Source organism: Mixophyes fleayi, chromosome 4 (assembly GCF_038048845.1).
Source record: "Mixophyes fleayi isolate aMixFle1 chromosome 4, aMixFle1.hap1, whole genome shotgun sequence".
Taxonomy (NCBI): Eukaryota; Metazoa; Chordata; class Amphibia; order Anura; family Limnodynastidae; genus Mixophyes; species Mixophyes fleayi.
In genome coordinates, this window is record NC_134405.1 from 328461788 (window position 1) to 328469910 (window position 8123).

Genomic DNA, 8123 nt, shown 5'->3' on the forward strand with positions numbered 1-8123 from the left:
ATACCACCATATACACCCCCACCTCAACCACTGTATGTATATATATATATATATATATGTATATATATATATATATATATTATCTATTCAATTCTAAAAATCAGTTGTTGCTGTATTAAATACAACAAACAAAAAAGAATGGATAGAATGACCTATGTAATATCATGGAAATATTACCAAATGAGGGCACATTAAGATGTAATAATATAATAGAACTGCCTACATATTCGGAAAGAGTGGATCAGGAATTAAACACATTAAATTCACATTACACGTCTTAAGCAAGAGGAAAATGCATTTGCAGGTGGAAAATGCCTTCCATGTTTTTTTTTTATAAGTTATACATTCACATTGGGATCAACGCAAACAACAACAAATATTGGAACATGTGCGTGTGATGTATTATTCTGCAAATAAAATGAAACATGCCCATCAGGAGCTGAGCGGTAGCGGAATGTTTAGTGGTAATTGTAGACACAATTGCTGAGCCGGCTGTGTTATCTTTCAACTGCAAAACATTCAAAAATGTAATACATGAACTTGATGCAAAAATGTGGTTATTCACTTTTGATAGTTGCAAATAAGCAGATTGGACAAGCTTGCCGAGTCTGTTTTGCGGATTCTTTCCTCAGTGAACTTGGGGGCAGCAGAGTATAGTTTCATTTTGTAGACACGAAAGTTTTCAAACCGCTCGAGCTGTACAGTACAGTTTTTTCTACTTGAGCTTTCCACATAGAAGACTGAATGTGGGACTTAAAACTTTGACCTGTACGGATAAATATGAAATGAGCCGATATAGGTGGTTGTGGAGTGTTTGAAGAGGCTGTGCAGCCCTTGAGCAAGGTAAGAGCAATATAGAGAGTTCTAAAAAGAACATACTGTATAATAACTACAGTATCTACTCTGGTTTCTATTCAGTGCACGGGGAAGGAGAGGAGGTCAGGACAGACGTCTGTGGCAGTATTCATTGACCTTTAAAATATTAAATTTCAGCCAGGAAAACCACTATAAATACGGTTATTTCATTACCAAGAACTTGCATCCAGTGCCATGTTAATATATTTCTAAAATATGACACTGCACTGTGTAATCCGCAGGAAAATATTAGCTCTTTCCAGTATAAAAATAAGAATCTTCCCTGCAGAGCCAGCAGGAAATATTATATACTCCAGCTATTTCCAGTATAAAATATAACACTGCTCCGCATAATTAACATATTATATGTCAGCACTTCCCAATATGCAATATAGCAACGGACTACATAATCTGTAGCAAAATATTGAATAATCCAGTGATTTACAGTATAAAATATGTATTTGTATTATCACAAGAAAATGGTATATACTGTAGTTGTTGTAATTGCAAAGATCAGCAGCTGGTATTATATAATGCAGCTATTTCCAGTATAAAAATATGGCAATGCACTGTGCAATCAGCAGAAAATACCAGCTATTTCCAGTATAAAATAAGATTCTGCACTGCAGAAGCAGCAGAAAATATCAGCTATTTCCAGTATAAAATAAGATTCTGCACTGCAGAAGCAGCAGGATAGTTCATATACTCCACCTAATAAATTAAGATGCAAAACCAGCAGGAAATGTTATATACTCCAGCTATTTCCAGTGTAACACATGACGCTGCACTGCATAATAAGCATAAAATATTATATATGTCAGCTATTTCCAGTATAATGATGCACTGCAAAATCAGCAGTACAATATTCTACAAGCCGGCTAGTTCCAGTATAAAATATAACATTTGCAGTATTATATAATGTAGCTTTTTTTTTGTTAAAAAAAAAGAGAGACAATAGTATCTGTTTCTGCTATTTCCAGTATAAAATATGGCATTGCACTGCATTACCAGCAACAAAAAAATAATGTTATATACTGTAAATGTTTCCAGTATAAAATATAAAACTACAGCGAAAGCAGCAGAAAGTATTATACAATGCAGCTATTTCCAGAATAAAACATGACACTGTGCTCTATAATTATGAGAAAATAGTATATACTGCAGCTATTTGCAGGATAAAACCATGGCAGTGTATAGTCAGCAGAAAATGTTCTATACTGCAGCTATTTCCAGTAATGACACTGCAAACATAAGCAACATATGACAGTGTAGCTTGCATGATGTCATATTGTTTTATTTAAAAATAATATAAAACCCAGGCTAGACTTGAAAGCCAGTATAAAATTAAGAGTATTCAGTGATTATCTAAACCCCAATGAGTCACCAGTCTATGAGCATTATAACAGGACAGACATTCATGTCAGTATAAATGTATCACACTGAAGTACTGGCACTGGATTTTGCAGACAATTGTTGCCAGGATAATTATTCCTAATTATATGTGCAATTATGAGTAGACCTGAGGCAGGAATATGAAGCTTCACAGGTTTATCCAGCATATTATGGTGGAGAGTATTTATATCATATATTAGTGTTATATTTACTCCAAAAAGCAGGGTAGTATGAAGTCATAGGCAGAAGCAGCATATTATATTTCATATTATATTTTATTTGATTGCATTTTCAGTCAGCAATTCTTTTTTTTCCCACACATTTACATTCCCAGTCCTGATTAATATTGTTTATTAAGTGACATATTGGTGTCATCACATAAAGGAGGGCATCCCCAGCCGTGGGAATATGTCCCTTTTTTTGAAGTGTTATTTAGTCAGACGGTCTACTTGAACTTGGTCTTGACTCCGCTCTCAGCTCCCTCTCCCGCCATCTTTCCCGCCCGGACCTTCAGACAAGATGGCGGCGGCGGCGCGCGGGCTGTGGGGGGTTGTAGTGATTACCGAGTAAATGGCTATCAGGGAAGAAGGTGATCTGTCGGCTCTCGGAGTGTCCCGGGGAAAGCACCCGTCGGCTCAGCACGCAGCACAGTAACCTATCTGTAGCTGACGTGAAGTGACTGTAATGGCGGCGCCGACAGACCGGTGACAGGGCGGGGGGATGAGGGAGAAGATAGAAGGAGACGAGTCTGGGATTATATTTATGTATTTAGTGATCTGTGCAGGCAGATTGTGACATGGCTGGACAGAGGACACGGTGTAGGGGGGGATGGAGCTATGGACAGAATGACACAGTCCAGTCACAGGAGGCGGCCATGTTGGGGATGGCATCACTGCCAGTCCATGCACACAGCTCATGTAACAGGCTGCATAGCAGCAGCTTGTTCTGTACACCTTACATGGGAGTTAATCACCATTGAAGCAGGGCTGTATCTCTATGTAATCAGTTTTGTCACAGAGCTGTAGGGACACATAGGGCTGGTGTTTGTTTAACGCTTTAAACGCGCCCCTGCAGTGCGCCATTACTGGCGCGGTGACCGGTAGAAGTGAAGGGAGGACATCCCCATTATCCCTCTCTGTTATTTGATTAAGCTCAGAAAACGTTGCATTTAGTTTGTTTACAGCTTAATCGGGGAAGGGGAAGAGTCGTTTCCCCACTAACGTCAGCCGGTTATCGCGTGAGCGATTATTGGGGACATTTACTGAGCGGTGGTTTTGAAGCCCACGAGCTGATGTTTTTTTTACGTGTCGGTTTTTCAAGTGGCTCTCGAAACACGATGGATTTTGGCCTCAGATGCACATTTTCTTATATTTGCTAGGGGATCGAGGAGCTAGGTGATTTCTTTTTTTAGTTGGTTGTTAATAAGTACACTTGCAATTTGAGATTGTTGGGAGGTGTGCGGTTTTGTTGTCTAGTGATTTATTTGTGTGTTATCCTAAGGCTGGGTACACACTACACAAAATTTCTCCCGATGTGATATCGTTAACGATTTTACCAACGACTGAAAGTCCCGAACAGCATGCTGATTCATGTGTACACACTGTACACGATTTACCTTCAGGTCTGTGCTCTTCATCTGTCATAACCATCGGCTGCAAAGATCCTGACTCTGCACACTCCATAGAGATCTATGGACACTGCCGGTCCTGAGTGTGTACACACTGCAGGATTGGAACGACATCATTCCATCGTTTATAGAGATTTTTATTCCGTTTATAAAATCAAATCGCACAATACGATGAGCTTTTTGACGATGATTGTTGGAGCGTACACGCTAATGCAATTTTGTACCTAACAGCCGTTTATAGTGTGATTGGCGCGATAATCGGGTGAAAACCCTGTAGTGTGTACCCAGCCTTACTGGTTTCTGTGCATTTTGAGCTAAGTACTGTCAGTGAGTGACTGTTAGTGTAGTAAGCTAAGTCTTTTTCTTTTTTTTATGTTTAGTGTTTTGTGCAGGCTATTGATAGAGAAAGGCGAGGGGGTGATAATGTGGAAGAGGAAGACGGACAATCAGGGCAGGATGGGGCAGCGGAGGCTCAGGACAGTTTAGAGGACGCAGGGGTTCATGAGGCTGGCCAAGTTGCAAAAGCAAAAAGTCTGTCAGGAATATCTGTTTTTCCACACAATGAAAACTGTGATTATATGTAACATTATCTGCAGTTAACCAGCAGATATTTGTGAGCCAGTACCCCCCCCAATAAGTCGCAAAAAACAGCTATGGTCAGGTATCTGCATTGCATTGGGGTGGCTGTGGCCCACTGCAGAAAAATATTCTCTGGCATTAAGAGTCACCTTTGGGAGAAAATGACTGAGGAACGAAGAAGGGCTGCTGCAACCACAGGCGGTGGGCCGGTAATATACTACATATGAGGAGAAGCTGAGACTTGTCTTGGCACTGCAGATCACAGACCAATGCCAGGAAACCAAACCTTCAAAAGGGCCAAATATTATCGTTAATCTCAGTAATAAGTTAAAACAATACATATAATGAAAGAGAGAGACACCTATTTTCAATAACATATCAGCTGGCATTTTAAACAAGTGTTACAAGCTATAGCAGGGCCACAGGTGAAGGCTCTGAGGGCCGCCTGTTGCCCATTATGGTCATAGGAGGTATTGGCGTCCATGACAGTGACAAGTCTCCAGCAACAGGCTGTACAGTATAGTCATGAATTTAGAAATACAATAATAGAGCACGATAAATGTGTCCGTATCACTGCAAACAGATTGACAAACTATTGGATTATGTCATGTTTCTGACATGTTTTAATTCAAAGCATAAACATAGATGACAATCTTCAGAAATTGATATATTGTCCCATGGTTCAATCAACAGGTTCGCACAAAGACGAGGACCACCACTCTGAACTCGCCAATCCTTACATGAGGCAGTAGGGAGGTCTACCTAACAAAGAAATGAAAAATGTAATGTCAATACTGTTACTGTACTAACCTGATTAGCAGCAAACAATTATTCCAACGTCAACATGTTGAAAAATGAGAAATCTTTACATATATTGCATTTCAATATAACATACTTACACAGAGGTTTTCATGTATAGGAACATCCGAGCAACTTCAAAGCCTGCACTATACATCAGGGTCCTGCTGAAGCATTGATAGGGATTCCGAGAGCACGGACAGCCCTCTAGACCTCAAGAAGCCATTTCCCTTAATATCTTTAATAAGTTAAAACATTAATTCCGAGAGACACCTATTTGTAATAACATGGCAGCAGGTATTTTGTGTGTTGCAAGCTATAACAAACAAAACTGACAATAAAAGCAGTAAGGAGCTAGGAGGCCGCAGATGAAGACTCGGAGGCTATCGCTAGAGGTAGAGGAAGACTCCACCATCACTTTAGTGGGTGGACGTTAATAGATAATAGTTTACTACAGATGACCATGGCATTAAATGCTTTGACAGGGTTATTGAGGGAGCTAAACTCAAATGTTATATCTGCAGCTTCCCAATAACACCATGATTTGCTTTCATGCTTACCTGTTATCTTTAGTTCAACTGAAAGTAGTCAGGCCGGCAAACCATCGAAAGAAGTCTGTAACCACTACACCAACGTGCAGTGTACACACCAGGTTTGGCAGAGGAAGAGGCCAGAGTATCCAACTCTGATATAAGAAATGAAAAATTGTGTATTCTGTTATGGAAGTACATATTGTGATTCTTTTATGTAATATTGATATTAAAAAGTTAACTTGAAACATGACACATGAATCTTTATTTGCTTTCACTCTACTTGTCAGTTATGTGGTCCATCTCATTTAACAACTTTTCCTCGTTGGCTTCAGGGAGATCCCGGGGGGAGGTAAGGGTGCGAGGGCGGGGCTTGACAAATCACATCATGATGCGATATTTCTGTCATTAAGCCTCCACCACTTATCTATTGCGGGGACGAGAACCGGGAGGTTGCCCTGCTTTCCAGGGAGATCTCCCAGAAATGCGGGAGTCTCCCGGACGTTCCGGGAGAATAGGCAACTGTGCATTAAAGAAAAGCAGCTAATGAATCCTCTAGAGACTGAAGTGTCTTTTACATATCTGTCTCCATTACTGAAGTCATGTTGTCTTACCAGCCAGTTTTTGATTAAATCTTGGTCTCCATGAAAATGGCCACCTCCATAGGCATCAATACATGGACATAGGACACAATTTCTGAACTGTGTCATCATGCCACAGATGGCGAAGCCAACCACATCTTGTACTGGCTCAGCATCAGGGAGAATGCCAGACTCTTTAGGGAGTGAGGGAGATCACCCCATATTTCAAGGAGTCTCCCGGACATTCCGGGAGAGTAGGCAACTGTGCATTAAAGAAAAGCAGCTAATGAATCTCTAGAGACTGAAGTGTCTTTTACATATCTGTCTCCATTAGTGAAGTCATGTTGTCTTACCAGCCAGTTTTTGATTAAATCTTGGTCTCCATGAAAATGGCCACCTCCATAGGCATCAATACATGGACATAGGACACAATTTCTGAACTGTGTCATGCCACAGATGGCGAAGCCAACCACGTCTTGTACTGGCTCAGCATCAGGGAGAATGCCAGACTCTTCAGGGAGCGAGGGAGATCACCCCTATTTCAGGGAGTCTCCCTGATATTTAGGCAGAGTTGGCAAGTATGGTTTAGACAATATTATTGGGCCTTTGGCTCAACAGAAAACGAAACAGACTAATACCATATTTTTATTATGTGTATCTGCTTGATGTCACAACATGCCCTGCATCTCTGTATAATGCTAGAACTTCAGTTAGGCATTGCCTCGTTTGAGCTGGCAATCTAATTTCCCCTACACTTACCAGAGGTTGAGGGCATAGAAGCCTCCTCATAAATTAGCCATGTTTTTTTTTATTTTGTTTATAGCACTGAAAAAGTACAATTAAAAAATAAATAATTTTAATAATTATTTTCCTAACCACCCTCGCCCCTTTATTCTCGACATCAGTTGATGGTACGAACATCCCTGCTTACTTGCTGTCTACTGTGATCGGCAAAGGCCTAATTTGTAGTAAAGCCAGATTGTTTAGTAGACAGCAAGCGACCGCTATGTCAACCACCTGTGCAAGGACAGAAAGAAGCACACCACCAGATTTATCAAGGTACCTGTACCTGGTTTTCAGTAATCCAAAGGTATGTTCTGTCACACTCCTAGGGGAATAATGCACCTTATCATATTTGTGCTGAGCGGAGTTTGTGGATCCAACAGAGGTGTCATAAGCCAGGAGTGACACCCATATCCTGAATCATTTGAAAAGACACCCACATTCAATCTCCCATTCATTTAACATAGCTTGCAGTTAGCACGCTAGACATTTCAAACAAAGTAATGCTTATTTATAAATACCATGTAATCATTCCTCTGGCATTTTCCCTCTCAAACTTTACATGTAGAGATGACTGTCGCAAGATACAGGAGTCATGGAATGAACCAGGGTTCCTGCCATAACACTCACTATACTCATTTTTGCATCACAGACCACCTGCAGATTCAGAGAGTGATTGTGGTGGCAGGTGGTATACATTTGTTGTCATTTGATATATGAATCCCAGATGTTTTGTGTGATATATTAATAAGTCCCCTTAAACTTATATATCAAATACCCTTATAAATCTTAATAATACTAGCACAAGTTACTTTTCTTAAAATCACTTCAGAGTAATAGTATTTCTTTTGACGCGATCAGTGAAATTGATCATGCGATTTAGACGACAAAAAAACAATTGTAAGTGCCCAAGCAGTACATATGATGTTCTCTGCGTGATGCATAATTTATAACGCTCTGCTTATTATGGCTCAGATG

At 40.2% G+C, this 8123-nt stretch overlaps 1 long non-coding RNA gene across 1 annotated transcript; it reads left to right on the top strand.

The window, feature by feature from the left end:
• Positions 1 to 650: 650 nt before the first annotated feature.
• On the top strand, positions 651 to 6029 carry LOC142153068 (uncharacterized). The gene is made up of 2 exons (XR_012691441.1): positions 651 to 843; positions 5147 to 6029. It is a non-coding gene; the product is annotated as an uncharacterized LOC142153068 (long non-coding RNA).
• Positions 6030 to 8123: the final 2094 nt, after the last annotated feature.